The 23,319-nt window shown below is 46.5% G+C and overlaps 1 long non-coding RNA gene across 1 annotated transcript; it reads right to left on the bottom strand.

The window, feature by feature from the left end:
• Nucleotides 1–4,275: 4,275 nt before the first annotated feature.
• On the bottom strand, nucleotides 4,276–22,439 carry LOC144136734 (uncharacterized). The gene is made up of 3 exons (XR_013315662.1): nucleotides 22,194–22,439; nucleotides 9,721–10,957; nucleotides 4,276–5,915 (listed from the first exon to the last, which is right to left on the bottom strand). It is a non-coding gene; the product is annotated as an uncharacterized LOC144136734 (long non-coding RNA).
• Between the last annotated feature and the right edge of the window lie 880 nt (nucleotides 22,440–23,319).

Raw genomic sequence — 23,319 nt, 5'->3', positions numbered from 1 at the left:
AACACTCGAGCTCAAAGTGTACGCTTTGCCACCCGCAGCGGTCTGATTACTGCGTGTTGAAGTTCGCACCAGAAAAGTCGAAATAGCCATATTATCAGAAAGACCGCCTGCTATACACGAGCAGCGACAAAGCATGCTTAGCGTAGCGAGCTTTCGGCAACGGCACCGCCCGCGGTCCCGCCAGGCGACGAACTGTGCTGCTGCCCGGCGCAGCGGACGCCGCTTCGCAAGTAGCCTGCGCTATATCTCTTAATATCGCTTGGCTGTTAACAGTATAATCGCACCATGAACTAAAATTACGGTCAATTTCCGCGACACCTTCGGCTGCGGAGCTAGCGGACCGCTGCGGGCGACAGGCGAGCCGGACCACAACGGCGGGCCAGCGGCAGCTTGCTGGGCGATTCTGGCGAGAAATTTTGCTCTTATCAAAGTTGTTGCTTTTACCAGCAACTCGGTGTTGGTCAACGATCCTCAGAAATGATACATTTGTCACATTTTTCAGTCTCAGCGTCTATTCCTTACGTCAAAAACAATATTAAGCTGATTTTTATAACGGCGGCGGACGGGATCCATGCTGGCCTGCCGGCGAGCAGGCTCGGTTTACTACACGTTCGCACAAGAAAAAAAAAACGAAACAGCCATGCTATCAGAAAGGCCGCATGCTATATTCGAGCAACGACACCATGCCTGCGCAACAGCCGCGCTTTCGGCAACGACGACGCCTGCGGGAGCGCCAGGGCGACGAACTGCGCTGCTTCCCGGCTGCCGTACTCGTCGCTAAGCCTAGCTGGTTTCGCATCGATGCCGCAGCTCAGGGAGCTTTGTAACTAGCCAGCGCAGTAATAAAGGAACTCCTCTAGTCACATCAACCTGTCCGATAATAAAATAAAGTTATGCTCGATTTCCGCGACGACTTCAGCAGCGGATCTAGCAGACGTCAGGCGAGCCGCACGAAGCAGCAGCAGCAGCAGCAGGCGGCTATAGGATGAAATTTGCTTTTATCGTAGTTATCACTTCAACCAGCACCTTGGCATTGGCCAACGATCCTCAGTAATGATACCTTTTTGTACATTCATCTATCCCAGAGCTTGTTATGAACATAAACAAACAGTACCATAGCGAAATCGTGTTCGTGTCTCGTGAATGTTTTTGCTCAGCGACCGATCTCGCGACGACACGGTCGGCAGACCGGTTTTGTCGGTGTCGCGGGCGTCAAAGCATGTCACACTACGAAGACATCTTGTCGTCGGACGAGTTGGTGTCGTTGTCGGCCTAGTGTGACAGCTTGGTCTGCCACAGACAAGGTCGGCCGACAGGGTTGGCCGATCTTTGGTGTCTTTGTCGGGTCGGCGGCGTGTCGGGCTAGTGTGACAGGGCCCTAAAGAGATAGCGACACGGAGGCAGACAGTGCACATGTCATCTTGTTTTCGCCTTCGTCGTTCGCTATATCAGGATACGTTCGTACGCCGGCCACCGAACCAGCAACCATTGTGAATGTGCATTTGGCTCAGTGCCCTTCCGGCGTGAGGGGCCTCTCCACAGCGGCGGCAGCGAGTTAATGATTCCGACCATCCTCCCACAAAGGGAGCCGACACGGCCACGTGTTTCCCAGCACGTGCATCTTTGTTCAGTGAGAAACCCTTTGGATGGATCCTTGGCAGGCTCGTCTCCGGCAGAGTGGCGCCGCTCTATCTTCTGCGGGTAGGCGTCATACGCTAATAAAAGTTAATGTAGCCCAAACAAGCATCGGCCCATTTCCCTTCTTCAAAAACCAATTTAAGCCGATGCAGCGCTGAAAAAGGGCTGAATTACTCTCCGGTCATCAACAAAAATGTTTCTAACCAAATGCGATGCGCACGCTTTGAAATATTTGCGTACGCGAGTTGTTTCGAAGGCAGCACCGCTTCGCGCGATGTAGACATGCATCAGTAAGGCATGTTGCTGGGCAAGTTGGTTAAGCATCTTGTCTCCTTGTCTTTCCTTTGTGCGTCTGGTTTTACTTGCGCCAAGGTGGATTCTTTCCAAGTTTCAAAGTAGACATGCATGCTGCGCGTTTTGTAGCGATAGCTACATTACGGTAGCATGTCGAGCCTTCATCGTGGCGGCGCCGCCACGCTGTTGGTCACTTGGTGCGGAGCAGCTGCCGGCGGCGCGGCACCGTGGTTGATCACGTGGTTGGTGGCCTGTTGGTCACGTGACTAGCCACGTGGTGCGGAGCAGGTGCTGCTGCCGGCGAAACTCTAGCGAAACCGAGCTGCCACAGCTGTGCGCATGCGCCATGTCAAGTGGGACGAAGATGCAGGAACGCCCAGCGAAACAGAGCGGCGAAAGACTGACTGCAATTCAACTGAGCAAGTTCCACTCGACTAGCTGTAGCTATCGCGTCACTCCAGGTTTAGCCAGAGCTAAACCACCGCCAATTTTTTGCCTACACTCCGCGTCCCTGCCGACTGCAGCACCACCTTTGTTTAGAAATGCACAGCAAATAAGCTTTTAGGACATTCTAACTCCCGGTGGCTTTATTAGCCCCCGCTTCGGGAAGCCGGAATGCGGCATCCAGTTAGTGGATAGGTGCGGAACAGTGATGCAACTACCTGGTCTACATGGCTACAGCATTATGAGCGACATTTATACTGTTCAGTTTTATGGCGGTGCAACATATTGTCGCGGAACCAAGGAATGAGATGCCATTCACCAGCAACGTTCCCAGCAAAGTCCTCAAGGCGCGCGTGCAGAACCTTCACCTTCTCTCTTGGTGCTACCTCCGGCGAAACACATTTCTATAAAGCGTCTTCAAACTCCAAACATCTAGCAACGTCCAACTCTAGATTGAAACGTTTAAAAAATATCTCAGCAATGGAGGTTTATCCACAGACGTTTTAAAAACCTACTGACAAGAGGCTTATTCACAAACGTTTTAAAAACCTACTGACAAAAGAGGTCGTCACAAACGTTTTAAAAACTTCTCTAAATATATGTTTTCTACGCAACGTTTTAAAAATTTCTTTAACGAGAAGTTTACGCGGGAACCTTTTAGCGAGGTTTTTTAACAGCAATTTGTTCCGAACGGAAGCGGTCGATGCTTAGGGCAATCTATCTGAGAAATTAAGATGCAAGTCTACCCATTGTCGAGCTACACCCTCTCAGGATACGTCTCAAACGGAATTTGCTTTGTTTCGGGGGTCAATGTGGGCCTAGAATTCCGCTTGCGGTGCGATATGGTAACGCTTCAGTTATTAACTGTATGCATACAATGTTTACCTATTATTTAATTGTGGTTTTATTTCTATACCAACATCCAGTGCTTAATTTGCCCACCAAATTAGGTACGCAACTGTCCCGGGATGGGTGCCCCTTGTTGGAGTATATATAGCGGAATATATATATTATAGATGTGCTGTTTTCTAGTTGCTGCCAGAGATGGCGCTGTGATCTCAGGGTGGTAGCGGACCCCGCGAAATCTCGAAACGTGATGAGTAAGAGCTAACGCTCTTACAAGCATGAGCACTAATCCTAATGAAATCCCAATGGTTGTTTTTAGAGGGTTCTAAACATTTAGCACACTGATCTTGAGTCTATAGGCTTCATATAAGCAGCCATTTCCAAAAAATAAAAATTTAACGAGTTCTTTCGAAGTTTTCTTGATGATTTTGGCGGAGCATTAGCGGGCATATAACACCTCTTTCTGCCTAATTGTCTGCAGAACATCTGAAAATAGATTTCTTCTAGACATTACCGTATGTTACACATTGCATAGCCCTTCTTTTTTGTGGGCTGGGGCCACCTGGTGGCAATATGTTGCACTAGCAGGCAGGTGCATAACTGAAAGAACATCTGCGCAACACAGCAAACGAATCTGAGGCCATTGCAACATTCACAGTAAAAACAATGGCTGCTCGCTACAGTCAGAAAAGACCCGTATTCTGAGCAGAAACAAACAAGGGATATTTTAGAAGCTTTGGAAATCAATAACAGTGATCGCTGCGTCAGCTTGTCTTCAGTATCTTTACCGGTAAGCTGATTCATCATACCTTGCCTCCACAGCATAAAAAAAACAAAAACAATACCATATCTTTCATGTTATTTTGCAACTGTACTGCTTCTCTTGTTTCTGGCTTAATTGACAGTATATTACTCAGAGAATAAAATAGTCAATTCACTAGTGTGCAGATTGGTGCCTTCCTTTACTTCACCTTATCATTTGGCACCCTTGTGAGAAGAACATGCTGGATACGCTCGCCCCACAGTATGTGGTGGCCAGTCATATAACCAGCACAGGGGTATTGTGGGAAATTTATTTCCAGGTCACAGACTTTTCCCATTGCTACATGAAGAAGATTTGATGGAAATGTAGATCCGAAGAGCTCAACCTAGCAAGTATTCACTTGCTCGATATGTGCAGGCCACGATGCTCACATCAAGCATGCACACTGGCTCCTAGGGAATGAACACACACAATTAAGTTTATGTCAAGAAATCAGGACAGGAACATAAGCCATACAGCAATATTTTTGCCAGACAGATCAGTTTTTTTTGTGTGTAATGCACATTCCTGATCTTAAATGGCATTTTCTATTTCTATGTAAACAGGGCATTGCTGCTTTGTAACATGAATTTAAGATCAAACCATGAGGGCATATGCGAGACTCGCCCTTCATCATGAGCATGAGAACTTAATAAACAGCTGTATGCTACTGTAATGCAGTGCTGCACAGTATTAAAAACAAAATCATTTTCCTATAATGAAATCAGGAGACACAAAAATAATAAAGCGGCACTGACATAAGCCAATGAGCCTTCACTGAACCTTCCCTTAAGTGAAAACAAGAAAAAAATCTTGACAATAAGTAACAATACTCTTTCAGAAGGATTTCCTCACATTTATTGAGACTAAAAATTTAGAAGTTCACAGATATGCATAACACAGTGTGCTTAACATAGAAAAGTCACATCTGAACAAATGAGAAAGCCTGCTCCTGCACTGTTTCCACTGATCTCATGCATAAACATCGGAAACTTTCAGATGTTTTGCGATGGCAAGCCAACAGTGAAAATTGAGCTTGTCTATTTGAGTGCCTTCTCCTGCATAGCATTCCACTTTGTGAGCAACTATGCGGTTAATGAAAAAATAATTGGTCCAGATAAATTTCCTTGCAGCCTTCAAAGCAGCTTTTGCCTCTGCTTCAGTCATCCCAGAGGTTGATTTCATGCAGGAAATTAAAGATTCCTTTGTCTCGAGGAACTCAAATGCTTCGGCACACAATTTCCCAACATTTTGCATCAGGACAAAACGAACAGCACGATGGAGGCACAAAACATTCCGTTTAACAGCTGCCTTTATCGCTGGACTTGAGCAGTCAACATCCACCTTAGTGATGAAATGATTTTGAATTAGTCCATCTGATATGGCATCAAGGCATCCTGGTTCCAGTCCAGAATGGCACGACAAGACCAGCTTATGAAGACTTTCATTTGTCAAAAGCAACAAACCAAGCAGTTCTGCACTCATGGTGCTCATATTATAGCAAACGATAGTCAGATCTGTCACAAATTCATTCACGATGAGGCCCTGTGATGCCAAAACAGACAAGCCTGGCTCGTCGAAGCTATCATAAAATGTAAGGGATCTCAGTGATGTGTTTTCCTGAAGCATTTGGAGCAGGCTTGCCACACACACAGAAGTGTCACTGCCAAAGTAGACTGTCAAGTCCTTCACACAAGTATCAGAAGCCAGCGCATTGCATACAGCAGAGAAAGATGGCTCAGACAGCAGCTCTGTGTAGAGGTGAAGCTCAGTGGGACAATGCAATGGATCCAACAAGGAAGCAACAAGTCCTTCAACATCCATGTCGCACCAGGGGACCTGCACACGGCCATACCACTGGTTCCTGGCAAGCTCCAAGGACAATGCTTTCCTGTAAAACAAATATGAATCAACAGTGAAAGAGAAACATGGAGGAAGCTCAATCACACCAAAAATTTTGTGGATCAGAATGTGTCCAGAGAATCGCAGAAATACAAGGTTGCTATGCTGCTATTCCGGCGACTCAAGAGCCTGCTTTTTAAGTGAAAGATTATAAAATTAGTCGAGCTGTTACTGCCATCACTGGTAGGATTACCCATAGAAATCATTTCTCAAAGGTGGATTAATGGTGGGGTTATAACTGATCAAAGGCTGTCAGTCAGCTTGCATCAGCATTGGCATCACAAGAAGCTCACAATACTCCATTCAGTGACTGCATATTAAGTGGTTTCTTTTTTTTCCTGGTATATAGGCCAATTGCTGGTAGTTAAGGCATATGCAACGCTTCAAGTTTGCTTGCTTTCCTGCCGTTATGCTTCCACTGGAGTCAGCTGTTGGTGGTGCTGAATCTGGTTAATGGTTTCTCAGCTTGTTGTGCTTTGTTAGCACTGAGAATGATGTTATTGAAGAGCAGAGGTCTGAAACAAGTACTGGAACAGCGAGCACTTTTTGAAGAATGATTGCAGGTCCTCTGCTATGTGTAGACTTATATTGGGTATCATGGTGATTTGCACAAGAATTAGTGGGCAGGTTAATTAACTATGTTTGAAATGCCTTTCAAGGCCTTGTTAGGCAATGCACAGAATAAAGAAACTTATGGCTCGGAGAAAACCCTTCAGTGACATCACATGAGCATGGTGTGTATGAGAAATTATACTTTGTGTTCAGTGTCGTCGTATTCCTTTAAATATCTTAAGGGGGGTCGCAGCAACTAAAATGGGCACTTTGGTCACAATTTCCATTTTTCCAATTAGTTTTTTTTGTAATCTTTGAGTCTTCATCAGTCTTATAACAAAAATTACAGAAAAATATGCATAAATTCCGAACAATGTTTTCTTTATGTGTGGCTGTTAAAAACTGTGAGCTAATTGGACTTCCACATGGCTTTCAGACCACAGAACACCGCCATCTTAGTACCACTATGAAGAAGAGAGATCAAAGCTTCGGCTGGTTGTAATGCCACATTTTTGTTTATGGGGCTTAACGTCCCAAAGCTACTCAGGCTATGAGGGACGTCATAGTGGAGGGCTTCCGATAATTTCGACCATTTGGGGTTCTTTAACGAGCACCGACATCGCACAGTACATGGGCCTCTAGCATTTCACCGCCATCGAAATGCGACCGCTGTGGCCGGGACCAAGCTCGCGTCTTTTAGGTCAGCAGCCATAACCATAACCACTGAGCCACTGCGATAGCAATGCCACATTTCTCTGACTGAAAGCAAATGAGGCGACATATGCGGCAGATAAGGAAATAAACTCTAAGGTAGATTTTCTCAGCTTTCACTTTTTCTGTGAGTGCTATCACTCATACCTTTAGCATTTCACAATGAATGGCAGCAAAATGATTCTGCTTTTTGTGCACGAATCCTGAGACACTGAGAACTGCGATAAAGCTCCTGATTTTTTTTATATGAGCAATAGTTTTTGAAAGTTAATTTGGTAAGAAATGTTTTTATGGAAATATACATGCTGAGGTTTGATTTTTATCGATGAGTTTGGGGCATCTAAAAAAAAACTGATAGCTTTACTGAACAGAAAAGGGTTTTTGGGAACATTTTGACATTAAAAATTATGCATTTTCATCTTAATTATTTACAGCCCGGGGGATGACTTTATGAGGGTGTTAATTTTAATTACTTAGTAACTATAACAGCAAGCTTAAAACAAAACGCAATTCTGAAATATTCCTAAAGAGTTATGTGTGCCCAATTCTGTTGTATTTTATGAATAAATAACAACAACAGTTTTAACTGCCTTGTCTCCCATTAACAATAAAGTAGGGCAGGCTTGAACTGTACTACATATAGAGCAGCATCCATCTAGAACTTCAAATTTTGTTCATGTATCACTAGGTACTCAATCTATTATTATGCCCCAAGCATAAGCCACATTAGGAGGCACAATGTATAGGAGCACTTCGGGTAAATTTTGACCACATGCAGTACTTTTACCACGCACCTAAGTATCAGCACATGGGCAATAGCACACTTACCTTGCACTAATGCACACTTCCCACCCAGAAAATGCAACCTCTACTGGACACTCTTGGCATACCAAACCAGGAAATGTGCCTATTCATTAGCACAAAAAAACAAATACGAGAACAAAAACAGAACCCTATTTTAGCCCTAGGATGTCACAGACTGCAAAGACAAAAGAATGTCGACCTGAAAATGGACTTTTCTGCCTTAGCAACATCCTTTATACACATGCATATTGCAGTCGAGGCCACTTATAACCGCCGCAGATATAATGAATGCTCGTTTATTACGAACGAGTGTGGTGTTACCATCCAAATGTGCATCAGGGCAATGGAAACTCGACTCAGACCCAACGAACAGCTCTGGTCACACCACTCGGTTATAGTGAATGAGGAGGCGCCGTAAACTCTCATCTAAGTTGATGAGGTTGCACTTAACAGCAAGCGCAGAGATCAAAAAGCATCTCTCAGCCCTTGCGACACTGCCCCTGAAAGAACATGCAATAAAAGGCACGCAGCGATGGCCTACGGGGGCAATCATTGTCTGTGTGTTTGCCAGTTGGGTAAAGCATCTCTAGTGGAAGTAGTGCGGTGGGCACGAAACAGGGGCATCACTGAAATCTTTACTGCCCATCGTCGTGGATCAAGAGCAGAGATTTGAGAAGTTTGAATGCCTTGCTAGCCATGCTGGTCACATGGCATGCATCACCTGCCCAGTCGGTTCATCTTTTGTGCTGCTCCATGTGCAGGCAGCATCAGACAGCAAGAAGCACTGCTCATACATTCTGTGCCAAGAGCGCTGTTCTACTTTCGTCGCTGCATGGGCCTAGGAACGATAGATGCTCATTTTGAAGGATAGCACTGCACAATAAAGATGACACACATGAGGAAGGCACACACTACAAGCGCTACTAACAAGCAGCAAGAAGTACTAGCAAGAAGTGTGTGCTTTTCTCATGTGCCTCGTCTTTCTTGCTCTGTGTTATCCATCAAAATGAACCAATACCAATATGTCCAACTTTTCCCTGCTTCAGTGTATAGATGAAGCTCTCAAAACACATGTGATCAGATGCATGTAGATCTGTGGCAACGCTTTGCTGACGCATTGCTGGCCAGATGTTTCCTGCGGACAACAACATCACAGTACTACGTGCTCAGACAAAGCCATTCAACGCCAAGTACGAGCACTCCCCTACTGTTAGGAATCTGATTAATGCGGCTTACTTGCTGCTAGCTGCCATGGACTCTTCAACTACAATTAGTTATATCCCATCCCTAATGTTGAGTGTTGGCAGCAAGGGTATCAGTGAGAAAATGACCGTCATGAAAAGCTTGCAAAAAGCTGCCGTAGGGTCTACTTTGAACAAGCAGATGAGCATAACTGTTTTTTAAAGAACTAAACGTCAATTTTGGAGGACTTTGGCTCTTGTATGGAGAGTTCAATTACTATGAACATCGGCTACAACAAACGGAATCTGTTATAAGTAGGCTCGACTGCATACGGTTTGCTGCTGCATAAATAAAGCAAAGAAGTCCCCTATGTTTCCCGAGTCTAAAAGATATAGAGCCCTCATGCTTCTGTGAAACTTTGTTTTTTCCTGCTTGCACTTTGCATGACCTTTCTATGAATCATCCTTAACATGCTTCTTCCCAAAGACTTGTGCTCTTTGAAAGAAAACTGCATTTAACATGCAAGCATTATCAAAATTACTTACCTCTCACTTGACGTTGCCTCACTAACACCAATCTTCAATAAACGCAGTGTCTTATTCAGTTCTAGAGCACTCAGAAGATCTCGAACTTGAGGACGCACAGAAGACTGAGAAACATCAAGGCACTCAAGCGTAGTGTTTTGTTGAAGTCCCTGAGATATCAGTTCAGCAGCACCATTGTCAATCTGGCACCCTTCAAAAGTCAGTGAACGAAGGCCTTTGTTTTTGGACAGCACCGACTTTAGCACAGCACCAATACGGGGGCCAATATACATACAATCATCAATGTTGCAGGCAATTATCAGGCTTGTCAGTACACTGTTGGTTTCAAGGGCACTGAGAAACTCTGCACAGCCACTGCTACATGCTAGATAGTGAAGCTCAGAGAGCGATGCATTTTTCCCGAGGAGCTCACCAATAGCATGCCATATTTCTGCATTGTTTTTCTCAGGATCTGATTCCGTAGTGCCGTCACCATTTTCGAGTTCTTCCAAATGCAATGCCTCCAAAGTCTTTGTAGATCTCAATAAACTTATGAAATGTCTCAGTCCAGCAGGATTTAAGTTGGAACTGAACATAAGCTCTTTCAGGCACTCACATTGCGAAATGCCGATCATAAGAATGTCAGAGGCGCTGCAATGAATTGTGGCTTGTGACAGCTTTACTCTCCTGACCGAGGTGCGGTTCCCTGCGAGAATGTGAGCAAGTTGTACAGCTAAGCTGTCGCTCACAATGACATCTCTAAGTTCAAGAACCTCCAGTTGCTCTATAGGACTAAGGGCATCAAGAAGCAGAGCCCAGTCAAAGGACGTGTTTCCTTGGATGGAAATGTGATGCAGGTTTGAAGCACGCTGACTGATGCTATCAGGAACTTCAGTGACATGCAGACATGGATGATCTTGTGTAATGCTGATTGCTTTGACACAACTGTGTTTTTTTGGTAGCCACACCATGAAGAAAGATGCATTGTAAGGAATATCCCATTCCTCCACATCAGTTGAGCTGCATCCTGCTAGTGTGCTCAGCTGCAGCTTTCCGACTTGCCACTCAGTGAGGTCAAGCTGAAGAGCATTCAGGACAGTACTCCAGTTTTCCAGGTCGTCACACAACCAACAGCAGTCTTCTGATGTTGGAGCCGAGCACTCGCGATCAAGGTCCAACTTGGACAACTTTTCTCTCCAATGTTGACTGCCCATATTTTGTGCGTGTTGAGGTTTTCCTTGATCCCACTTAGGTACTTCTGGAAAGAAAGCAAGGTAAAATATGCTTGAGTGTGAGAATCAAAGATAGCGACGGGGCTGGGCACAATACTACATAAAATGCCTTCGATACCGTTACACTGAAAAATTATATTTCCGATAACGAAACAAGATTCATTACCGAAACTGATTCCCGATGCAGGTAGTCGATACTGTACCGTCTACACTTGAATACATGACTAAAATCACCAGTATCAATAAGATGAAAAAATGATTAAAAGATATTTCTCTGCGATATGTTTCCCCCCTCCATTTCGATGCGGCCCATCTTCACCACCGTGCGTCAGGACAGCACCGGCTGGGCGAGGAGGGAAGTCTCCCTCATGGGGGAAGGGGAAACAGCGACTGGTGCGCCACCTCGTAGGTTATGCGGAATTCTGCGGAACCGGAGAGAGGTCTCTTTGGGATCCGGCCAGAGTCGTGAGCAGTTGCAGCCAGACACTCTCATCAACCTTCCGTGGCAGGCGCACGGAGATCCGTCGTGCCTTGCCGCTGGACTTCTGGTTCCAGGCAGCGAAACGAGCGCAGCGAACGCGCGCTCTCGTCTCCTTCCCCAGCAAATTCTCATGGATGGCTTTGTGCCAAGAATGCGGCGCGCACGGGAAAACTCGGCCGCCATTGTTGGCGCATACAAATGTTCGCCGCGGATACTTCCGAAGTCGCACCCCTGCCCCAGCTGGTAAGTCGGAAGCCCTTGCTACGTAGCCTTCTATTCCTGAGGAATGCCTCGATGTTCTGTAGCTAGCTGGCCCGCTCTGTGTATTAATTGCAAGTGTAATAAATAGCATATGAGTGTTCACGCTTTGTCGTCCTTTCCCTTTGTCCCTCGAGCACGAACCCCTCCGCGGTTAGCGAGTGGGAACGCAGCATCCGCGGAGTGGGGGTGTAGTGGGGGCGGAAGGCTGGTCCCCCATATTTCCACACTGATTTCTTTAATCGTTAGTACATTCGAGATAGTGCCTTGTTTTTGAAAGGTTTTATTGAATCCAGCCACACTGATTTCTTTAACTTCCAATTTATTTAAAATCCACTGTCAGAGCAGCTGACTTCGTTACAACGTTAGAAAATTACTGAAGCCATGGTAATGTTGGAACAATCGCTTCCATAAGCAGCCTAGCAATCTTTTTTTAAGCTAATATTCTTCATATAAACATCTCTGTAAGCACTTGACTATATACGGATACACTTATAACTTTTGGATATGTTTTTCGTTTGTTACTGCAGTATTTACCGAGCTGCAATTGCCTTGTGCTAAAAGATGCAAACTCTTTGCACTTGAAGTTATTTCCCTAGCACGGTGTTACAGACATTTGAAGTTGAACATTCTGCATTTAAAGCAGGAAGAAAAAGAACAGAAAATAAAAAGGGCTGAAAGTTTTTACTAGGCAGAACATATCTTGTTAACCTCTGGTACGTAGATGTTCTTTTTACTTAACAGTATTAAGTAACTGCATTTGCTCAAACTGCCACCTCGACGATGCAGCCAAGCTTTAAGAGAAAAAAAATAAAGAAAGCTTCTCTACAGGTGAAGATGAGGATATTGCCGTGTTTTATCTTATGAAGGAGCTTTTAATCAACGGATAAGAGTGAAGCATATAACCATGTCGGATTGAGAATTGTGGCAGTATAGTTAAGAAACTAGTTTCACTTCCGCCTCGAGAACTATGGCTTGTTTCAAAGAAGCACCTGGTTCTTTGAAAGAAAGGAGTGCTCCGGCTGACGCATTTTATGCTGCTGGCGCCAATGACCACACTGGCCCATGCATAACCTTCATCACTCTGACAAAGTGAGCATCAAATGTTCTGTAATCAATCTCCTAAGCATGACAATGAAAGTCATCCGCTTCTGTTGGCAACCACCGTGACCTGTAATAGGGATGAAGCCGCATTTTTTCTACCACAACAGAGAGCCTATCGTCTCATCCCTTTTGTCACCAAGTGGGCAGAAGCACAAGGCATCTCATCTACCTGTCAAGCAACGAACGCAGGAAGAAAGAAGACTGGCCAGGGCAATGGTACTGGCATTGCCTCTGTTTAATTGCACTACGTTCCTTTTCACGGTACCCTATACCACCTCAGTGAGCACTGCCGGCACAAAGTCTGACTCACAGTGGTCTTAAAACCTGCGGAACATTGCGGAACATTTTTTTTTTTAGTATTGAGTATCGTTAAAATACACGATACACTAAAATATATTTTTGATGCCAAAACTTTAATTTTTGGCAAGCAATACCTAATACTGATACATAAAATGTAACCAAAGCTAGTACCTTCGATACAGCCCATGCCTGGTGATCGACTACTAGGGTTATAAGAGGTCATGCACCAACTATTTTGAGGCGCTGCTGAGGGCTACAGTTCGGTTCAAAAGGAACAGACAGCCAGAGTGCTTACTACTTTTTATTTTTGTGTTCTGTCTTTGTAACCTTGGTTTTTTGAGTTGGTGTAGACCTGTTCTCAATAACGCTTTGTTCAGGTTTTGCATACTGTTGGTCAAGATGTTTTAAAAAAAGAAAGGTATATAAGGTAGTGTCTATACGGAGCTCCATTTTTATTGTTCATCTTCCTGCTTGGCCAAATGCACCTGCAGCGTTGTATAAAAGAAATAACGAAAGTGGGTCACGCCAGCGCCTGGCACTCACAGTTAATAGGTTAGGCCACGGCCCATGGCATTTACTTCACTTGCATTGCCCTTTCTGTTGTCTCTCGGCCATACGTTAAACTTGACTGTCATTAGAGTGCAGTAGTAGTAGTAGTAAGTGTTTAATGTAAAATAAAAAGAAAAAGGAAGTAAAAGATTTTTGCTAACCCCTGCATCTGCCATCACTACGGCAGCGGCAGCTGAGCTGGGGCAGTGCAAATTAAGGATAGCAGGTAGTTTGAAGATCTGAAATGATAGAGGTGAGGGGACAGTATAGAGGGAGAGGTGATAAATATACTATTCACATAAGAATACATTTGTACAAGTTGCGTGCGTGCAGAGTTAATAAAAGAAAGGAAAAACACGCGCGCAACACTTTGCACACAACAGCTGGGATGGGGCGCCCAGCTGTTAATCATCGAGGTAGCACACGCTCCGCGTGTGCTACCTCGTGCGACACTGCCTGACACTGAGGCGCGACACTGCCTGGCACAAACAGACCAGACATCAAGCCCGTCTATTTGAGAAATGCACAGACACCAGTCTTACATATCTCCATGGACACAGAAACGCGCCCCTAAGGGAAGGAAAGTGAAAGTTGGTTTTAAGAAAAAGAAATGACACCTGTCTCACATTGCGCCATTTCCTTTCCCCAAAAAATGAATTTCTTTTTCAATTTGGCTTTCTGAAATTATCTGCAGTGTTTGCACAGCATCGTTTGGAACCGGATTAGGTTCCATATTTCCACATACAAGGAGCAATAATACAGTTGTAGATATCACCGAAGCTATATTAAATATATACTGTCTTGTAGTCAAGAGTTCGACGGAAATCCGTCTGGTCAGGCATGGTGATGCAATGAAGTGAAGTAGCAGTCACTGACCATAGTCGAAAAAAGAAAGACGTTTCGAAACCCGTACGGGTTTCTTGTTCACAGTGAGCAGGACAAGAGCGGTGGCGAATTTATATCCGGAGAATGTGACGTAAAGATCGGGCGTAGATGCCTGGCATGGGGCCAGCGTTCTTGTTTAATGTTGCTTGTGATGTTTGGATGAATAGCGATTCCAGCAGAAGGCGCGTCGTCAGGTTTCTTTCCTTAGATAAGATGGAGGCATTGCCCCAGTCAATCTGGTGGCCAGTGTCGTGTGCATGACCCGCCAGCGCATTTGAGGCATGCTTTTTGTTTTTCACATCACGTTGGTGGTCCTTTATGCGTCTTGAGAACTTCCCTGTCTCACCGATGTAGGCATGATTGCAGTTCAGGCATGGTATTTTGTAGACGACTCCTGGAAACTGCTCATTTGGTAGTCGGTCTTTCACATTCATTAGCTGATTCCGCAGCTTGCTGACAGGCATGTGGGCCACGCGTAAGTCGTATTTTGAGAACACACGAGACAACGCTTCGCTGATACCAGGCATGTATGGAATGCCTGCTCGTGTTCGATACGTCCTACAATCAGTGGTAGCTGGATGTGCAGCTTGTTCTTGTAGCTTTGATATGAATCGGCTCGGATAATCGTTGGCTGACAGTTCTTCGTGCACTCTTTTTAACTCCTTTTCTTGATCTTCTCGGCTTTTGCGGACACGTGTCGCACGTTTGGTCAGTGATGTGATGACGGAGGCTTTGTGCGCAACTGGATGATTTGAATGAAAATTTAAGTACTGGGCTGGGTGCGTAGGCTTTCTGTACACAGAGAACGAAAGGCGATTGTCCCTCCGCTCGACCAGGACATCCAAGAAGGGAAGGCGGTTTTCTTGCTCAAACTCGGCCGTGAACTTCAAGCTTGGTTCGACACTGTTTAGTTCATGTAGAAACCGCGACGCGTCCTCTTTCCTTAATATGCAAAAACAGTCGTCGACATACTGGTAGAAGACCTTGGGTGCTGGAGTGAAAGCATTCAATACCTTGTCCTCTAGTGCTTCAATGATGAGGTTTGCTGTGGTGACCGATATGGAAGCGCCCATCGCAGTGCCTTGGGTCTGTCTGTAGAACTTTGAATTAAAAGAAAAATACGTATTGCTTAGGCAGAACCGTAGCAGTGTGCTCAGCTCTGGAACGTCGAAGGGCGTACGACTTGCCAGATTGCGGTCCTTCTCCAACGCTTCCTCGCACGTGGAAACGGCTAGGTCAACCGGGACACTGGTGAAGAGTGCCGTGACGTCGAAGGAGACCATTACGTCCTCTGCGTCCAATTCCAAGTCACGCAGTTTCTGAACAAAATTTGAAGAGTTCCCGATGTACGTCCTAGTCTTTCCGGATAAAGGGCTGAACACTTCGTGGAGGTACCCCGAAAGTCGATACAGTGGCGACCTTGTGAAGTCCACTATCGGGCGTAGGGGGACTCCAGGCTTGTGGATCTTCGGTAGACCGTATATAGCAGGAGCCGAACCATTTGTGCATAGGAGGCGGTAGTAAAGTTTCTTGTTATCCGGGGGCACGAGCTTAAATAGGCCCGCCAGCAGTTCTTGCAATTTTGTTTGCAATCTGGCCGTAGGATCGCGTGGTACAGACAAGTAGGTGCCGTCGTTCAGTAAACCGATCATCTTGTCATTGTATTCACTGCGGTTGAGCAGGACGGTAGAATTTCCTTTGTCTGCCGGTAAGATGGCAATCTCCGGGTTCCTTCTGAGGTCGCGTATGGCTCGTTTCTCAGCCACAGAGAAGAGGGGCTTATGCCGCCACTTCGAGAGAACGCCAATGGCGCGAGTGCGGGCTTCATCTCGGACGTTCATAGGTAGCAGGCTTACCGCACGCTCAACCGCACAGATTACCTTTTTCTTTTCTGGTGGGCGATCTGTATTAAAGCTCAAACCGCGGCAGAGGACAGAGGTTTCAGCTGCGCTTGGCTTGTAGGAGGAGAGGTTCACCACAACCTGTCTTTTGTTCTCTTTCCTTGGAATCCGAAGAGCATCAATCTTCTTCTCATGCGATGCCTTGCAATGCCGTTCTCTTACTGCTGCCGTGTAGTTGGCGTGCAGTTGTACGTCCGGAAAGCGCTCTTGGACAATGTATTCGAGCTGTCTCCGCGCGAAAAACGAGTCGGTCTCGAGGCACTTTATCTTCTGCCGGCATTCCTGAACACGTGCAAGTACCAGTTTTCTTTCGGCGTGTTGAATGATCTGGTGGCCCCAGACGGAGTGGACGGGAGTTTTGAGACGGAGAGACTTGGGTACCAGGTTCTCCCACCTGCATGTCAGGTTGAAGTCTAGATGGGTCTTGAAGGCTGCGACTCTTGAAGTTAGTGAAACAAAGCGACGAATCTTGGTGACCACGTCTTGTCCGTAAATGCTCCGAAAGTTCATGTAGTCAAGAGTTCGACGGAAATCCGTCTGGTCAGGCATGGTGATGCAATGAAGTGAAGTAGCAGTCACTGACCATAGTCGAAAAAAGAAAGACGTTTCGAAACCCGTACGGGTTTCTTGTTCACAGTGAGCAGGACAAGAGCGGTGGCGAATTTATATCCGGAGAATGTGACGTAAAGATCGGGCGTAGATGCCTGGCATGGGGCCAGCGTTCTTGTTTAATGTTGCTTGTGATGTTTGGATGAATAGCGATTCCAGCAGAAGGCGCGTGAATGTGAAAGAAATGAATGTGAAAGACTGACTACCAAATGAGCAGTTTCCAGGAGTCGTCTACAAAATACCATGCCTGAACTGCAATCATGCCTACATCGGTGAGACAGGGAAGTTCTCAAGACACATAAAGGACCACCAACGTGATGTGAAAAACAAAAAGCATGCCACAAATGCGCTGGCGGGTCATGCACACGACACTGGCCACCAGATTGACTGGGGCAATGCCTCCATCTTATCTAAGGAAAGAAACCTGACGACGCGCCTTCTGCTGGAATCACTATTCATCCAAACATCACAAGCAACATTAAACAAGAACGCTGGCCCCATGCCAGGCATCTACGCCCGATCTTTATGTCACATTCTCCGGATATAAATTCGCCACCGCTCTTGTCCTGCTCACTGTGAACAAGAAACCCGTACGGGTTTCGAAACGTCTTTCTTTTTTCGACTATGGTCAGTGACTGCTACTTCACTTCATTGCATCACCATGCCTGACCAGACGGATTTCCGTCGAACTCTTGACTACATGAACTTTCGGAGCATTTACGGACAAGACGTGGTCACCAAGATTCGTCGCTTTGTTTCACTAACTTCAAGAGTCGCAGCCTTCAAGACCCATCTAGACTTCAACCTGACATGCAGGTGGGAGAACCTGGTACCCAAGTCTCTCCGTCTCAAAACTCCCGTCCACTCCGTCTGGGGCCACCAGATCATTCAACACGCCGAAAGAAAACTGGTACTTGCACGTGTTCAGGAATGCCGGCAGAAGATAAAGTGCCTCGAGACCGACCCGTTTTTCGCGCGGAGACAGCTCGAATACATTGTCCAAGAGCGCTTTCCGGACGTACAACTGCACACCAACTACACGGCAGCAGTAAGAGAACGGCATTGCAAGGCATCGCATGAGAAGAAGATTGATGCTCTTCAGATTCCAAGGAAAGAGAACAAAAGACAGGTTGTGGTGAACCTCTCCTCCTACAAGCCAAGCGCAGCTGAAACCTCTGTCCTCTGCCGCGGTTTGAGCTTTAATACAGATCGCCCACCAGAAAAGAAAAAGGTAATCTGTGCGGTTGAGTGTGCGGTAAGCCTGCTACCTATGAACGTCCGAGATGAAGCCCGCACTCGCGCCATTGGCGTTCTCTCGAAGTGGCGGCATAAGCCCCTCTTCTCTGTGGCTGAGAAACGAGCCATACGCGACCTCAGAAGGAACCCGGAGATTGCCATCTTACCGGCAGACAAAGGGAATGCTACCGTCCTGCTCAACCGCAGTGAATACAATGACAAGATGATCGGTTTACTGAACGACGGCACCTACTTGTCTGTACCACGCGATCCTACGGCCAGATTGCAAACAAAATTGCAAGAACTGCTGGCGGGCCTATTTAAGCTCGTGCCCCCGGATAACAAGAAACTTTACTACCGCCTCCTATGCACAAATGGTTCGGCTCCTGCTATATACGGTCTACCGAAGATCCACAAGCCTGGAGTCCCCCTACGCCCGATAGTGGACTTCACAAGGTCGCCACTGTATCGACTTTCGGGGTACCTCCACGAAGTGTTCAGCCCTTTATCCGGAAAGACTAGGACGTACATCGGGAACTCTTCAAATTTTGTTCAGAAACTGCATGACTTGGAATTGGACGCAGAGGACGTAATGGTCTCCTTCGACGTCACGGCACTCTTCACCAGTGTCCCGGTTGACCTAGCCGTTTCCACGTGCGAGGAAGCGTTGGAGAAGGACCGCAATCTGGCAAGTCGTACGCCCTTCGACGTTCCAGAGCTGAGCACACTGCTACGGTTCTGCCTAAGCAATACGTATTTTTCCTTTAATTCAAAGTTCTACAGACAGACCCAAGGCACTGGGATGGGCGCTTCCATATCGGTCACCACAGCAAACCTCGTCATGGAAGCACTAGAGGACAAGGTATTGAATGCTTTCACTCCAGCACCCAAGGTCTTCTACCAGTATGTCGACGACTGTTTTTGCATATTAAGGAAAGAGGACGCGTCGCGGTTTCTACATGAACTAAACAGTGTCGAACCAAGCTTGAAGTTCACGGCCGAGTTTGAGCAAGAAAACCGCCTTCCCTTCTTGGATGTCCTGGTCGAGCGGAGGGACAATCGCCTTTCGTTCTCTGTGTACAGAAAGCCTACGCACACAGCCCAGTACTTAAATTTTCATTCAAATCATCCAGTTGCGCACAAAGCCTCCGTCGTCACATCACTGACCAAACGTGCGACACGTGTCTGCAAAAGCCGAGAAGATCAAGAAAAAAAGTTAAAAAGAGTGCACGAAGAACTGTCAGCCAACGGTTATCCGAGCCGATTCATATCAAAGCTACAAGAACGAGCTGCACATCCAGCTACCACTGATTGTAGGACGTATCGAACACGAGCAGGCATTCCATACATGCCTGGTATCAGCGAAGCGTTGTCTCGTGTGTTCTCAAAATACGACTTACGCGTGGCCCACATGCCTGTCAGCAAGCTGCGGAATCAGCTAATGAATGTGAAAGACCGACTACCAAATGAGCAGTTTCCAGGAGTCGTCTACAAAATACCATGCCTGAACTGCAATCATGCCTACATCGGTGAGACAGGGAAGTTCTCAAGACGCATAGAGGACCACCAACGTGATGTGAAAAACAAAAAGCATGCCACAAATGCGCTGGCGGGTCATGCACACGACACTGGCCACCAGATTGACTGGGGCAATGCCTCCATGTTATCTAAGGAAAGAAACCTGACGACGCGCCTTCTGCTGGAATCGCTATTCATCCAAACATCACAAGCAACATTAAACAAGAACGCTGGCCCCATGCCAGGCATCTACGCCCGATCTTTACGTCACATTCTCCGGATATAAATTCGCCACCGCTCTTGTCCTGCTCACTGTGAACAAGAAACCCGTACGGGTTTCGAAACGTCTTTCTTTTTACGACTATGGTCAGTGACTGCTACTTCACTTCATTGTATACTGTCTTGTGTGAGCGCCTTTAATGTCGTTTCGAAGAAAGCAAGATGTTTAACAAATAAAAAATATGCCTACTACTGTGCGTGTGTGTGTGCGTGTCAGTATGACCATCTATGGAGACCACCAGTCACTCGACCACAAACATAGCCAGGGAGATGCAGCTTTTCGCTTTCGACCAGGTTAAACCGGAGCTGAACCACCAGCATTTTTTTTTTACCCTTCACTCAAGATATCATGCGTTCATGCCTCAGCGGACGCAAGGAGTGCGTTTAAGGTATTTTCCCGTTTGTGTTTCGCTGTGACACTCGGAAAGGCGGTGGTTTCTGGGGCAAAGATTGTGGGCCCCCAGCTTGTTGCACAATGGCGGGACATACAGCGTTCGAATCTGCGTCAGATCAAGCACAGATGTGCAAGTCGCAACTTGTGCCAGCTATTGGTCGGGAGTCGAACTATAAACCAACGAATGCTTAGGCATTTGGAAAAGATTGTGGGTCCACAAATTACCGCACAAGCGCGGCATTGGCCGCATTCGGAACTCTGAGAGATCTAGCATAAAACGTCGAGTCGCAACTTGCACTTGCCATCGGAAGCAAGTCGAACCATCAACCAACGCATGATAGGGTGTCACTGGCGGCGCGTCACATTATGGGTGCCTACGGTATGGGTGCCTACGAAAACCAGTTATACTATTACTTTGTCCCAACTACTCAGCGATTAAGTGTCCCCCTTTGGGGATAATTTTGAAGTGGTTTTGAGAAACTTCACTACGATAGGTAAAGTAGTCGGATAGGTAAAGTAGTGCCGCGTAGGCCGGAGAAGGACCTTGAACGGCCTTCAGCCCAACCACGTTTATCCCTTCCTTACGGCGCGGTTCGGGCGTCCACTGACACATGCACTGCGGCATTTCCTTCCCTCAAAACCAACTTTCAAAACCAATCTTCAATTTTATTCGAAAGCCCAATCCTCAATTTTATTCGAAATCAAAGGGAAGGCGCATAACTGGCCCCCTGAGACAGTGAACACCTCAGTCGCGCTTTAAGCTACATGGCGGTAGTGACAGATGTGCGCTACATGCGTTGGCAATCACAACGTTGTAACAGAAAAGCGGCACTGAAGATAGAGACGGTCGGCGTTCACTGCGTTCGCACCCGTTGACAGCTTTCTAGACGCCGATGATTTTAGAAACGGAAGGCGCATGACTGGCTCCCTGGTGCAGCGGACGCCTGAATCGCGCTTAGAGGTACGTGGCGGTGTTGAGAGATGTGGGGTGTATGCATTAGTGCTGACAACTTGGTGGCAGACACGCGGCACTGCAGCAGTGGGCCAGCGTTCATTGGGTGACGAACCTCTCGCGAACAACCGTTAACTGCCACCTGCTAAGGTGGCAGTGTGGGTGCACTGCCTATCCACTGCGCGGAACGCACTCAGGGTTACAGCCGCCAAGCCGCGTCTACTTGCCGGATACACCACAGCTTTCGCTCTCTAACCTGGTTTAGCAGTAGTTGAACCGCAGCTCATTTTTTTTTACCAAGCTATTAGGTGTCCTGGAAGAGAACTGGATTAAAAGCTGCCCAAGTCATGTCACAACTAGTCCGCCGCTCAAAACATTACTGTGACCACAGCTTTAAACATGCGTTCCTCCTAAACCTACGCCTTCGAAGGCAGGACCACGGCTGCATGGTCCTTGCCACCACGAAGCGCCGCGAAAAATAATGGCATTGAAGGTAGGCATCGGACGAACCACGACACAAGCATCACATCCTGCGCTTTCGCGTCAGACATACCCATTTTAGCGGTCCTTGAAGTCTGCACAGGCTTGTTAGGTAAGCCAGCGTCACGAACGCCTGTTTAGCAGTGCAGGCGCTGTTTAGTTTTTGATAGTGAGCTCGTAGGCGAGAAGGCAACGATTATTCACAAGACTTAAGTGCCGCAAACTGTTCACGCTTTTCTGACAGATCTGGACCACTTGTTGGCATGTAATAGACATGGTGTGAGAACCATTTCTATAGCAGATACGAAAAGCCCACCTTTGCCGTCTTTAGCTGTGACGCCTTCTCCGCTGTCGGCGACACGACAGAAAAAAACTGTTGACTGCATCTGCGCGGTTACCACTGCTAGAGTAGCCACTTAGCCGATAGTTCGCACACATCGCTCCATTTTTGTTTAATCCGGGAGTGGCAAGTGTATCCGCCGCGTTTCGAACAACGCACGATTAGAAAAAAGGACGCCGGTTTGCAACTGTAGCAACGTGCCAAATCTGAAGCTCTTGCGACTCTGTGGTAGAGGCCGAAGCCAACCGAAGCCACAGACAGCGAACGCTGCTCTTTAGTTTCAGTTTCGGTGCGTCCTTTCTTGAGCGCTTTGTAGAAAGTCGTTTCCGCTTGACACATTTCAGCATGTGACGCCGCCACACTTGTAAATGCGTATGATAGAACATGTTACAGAAAGTAAAGAATAAATGAAATGGGCGCAGCTGGTGTCTTTTTGTTATTTTTAGTTAATATGATATTATTGTTACACCGTTATTGTCATCGTTGAAGTTGTGGTATGGGAGAAAAATTTATGATTTGATTGAGGGACAGGCGATTTCCTTACTTCGACTTGCTTATCTTTTGAGACAGCATATTCTCACATAAATGTATGGCAGAAAATAAGGACGCGGTGTAATGCCAAACCACCAAGCCACCAGCAATTTTTTTTTTTTCAGAACCGAACACAAAGTGTAAATTATTTGTCGGAAAAGTGCTTCGAAGCTCAAACACATGGCTGTATTTAGCAGCAGACGATAGAGAGCCGAAAAGACTTGTTATTTACAGTTTAGGTAAACACTAATAATCAGCGCAGAAAATAGAGTTGAAAGCGGGAAACAGAAAACATGCTGCAATAATTTTTAAAACCTACACGAAAACGTATAGGAGTTCAAACGGTAATTAGAAGCTCGCAGGAGGTTCGAGACTGGCTTCGTGAGCGCTCTTGGTGTCATGTCTATCTTACCGACGACAACCATTTATACTGACTTCGGGTGGAGCGGAGAAGTCGGTCGGTGCCATGCCTGCATGGACACCACATGGCACGCGGGCAGGCGCGCCGTATTCGCTCTACCTCGCGACTGCAATAAAACAAAAAGAAAATAAAACAAGAATATCTCGCCTT

This window comes from Amblyomma americanum, chromosome 6, assembly GCF_052857255.1.
Source record: "Amblyomma americanum isolate KBUSLIRL-KWMA chromosome 6, ASM5285725v1, whole genome shotgun sequence".
Lineage (NCBI taxonomy): Eukaryota > Metazoa > Arthropoda > Arachnida > Ixodida > Ixodidae > Amblyomma > Amblyomma americanum.
Note: the sequence above shows the minus strand (reverse complement) of the source record. Positions and strands in the feature narration are given on the sequence as shown.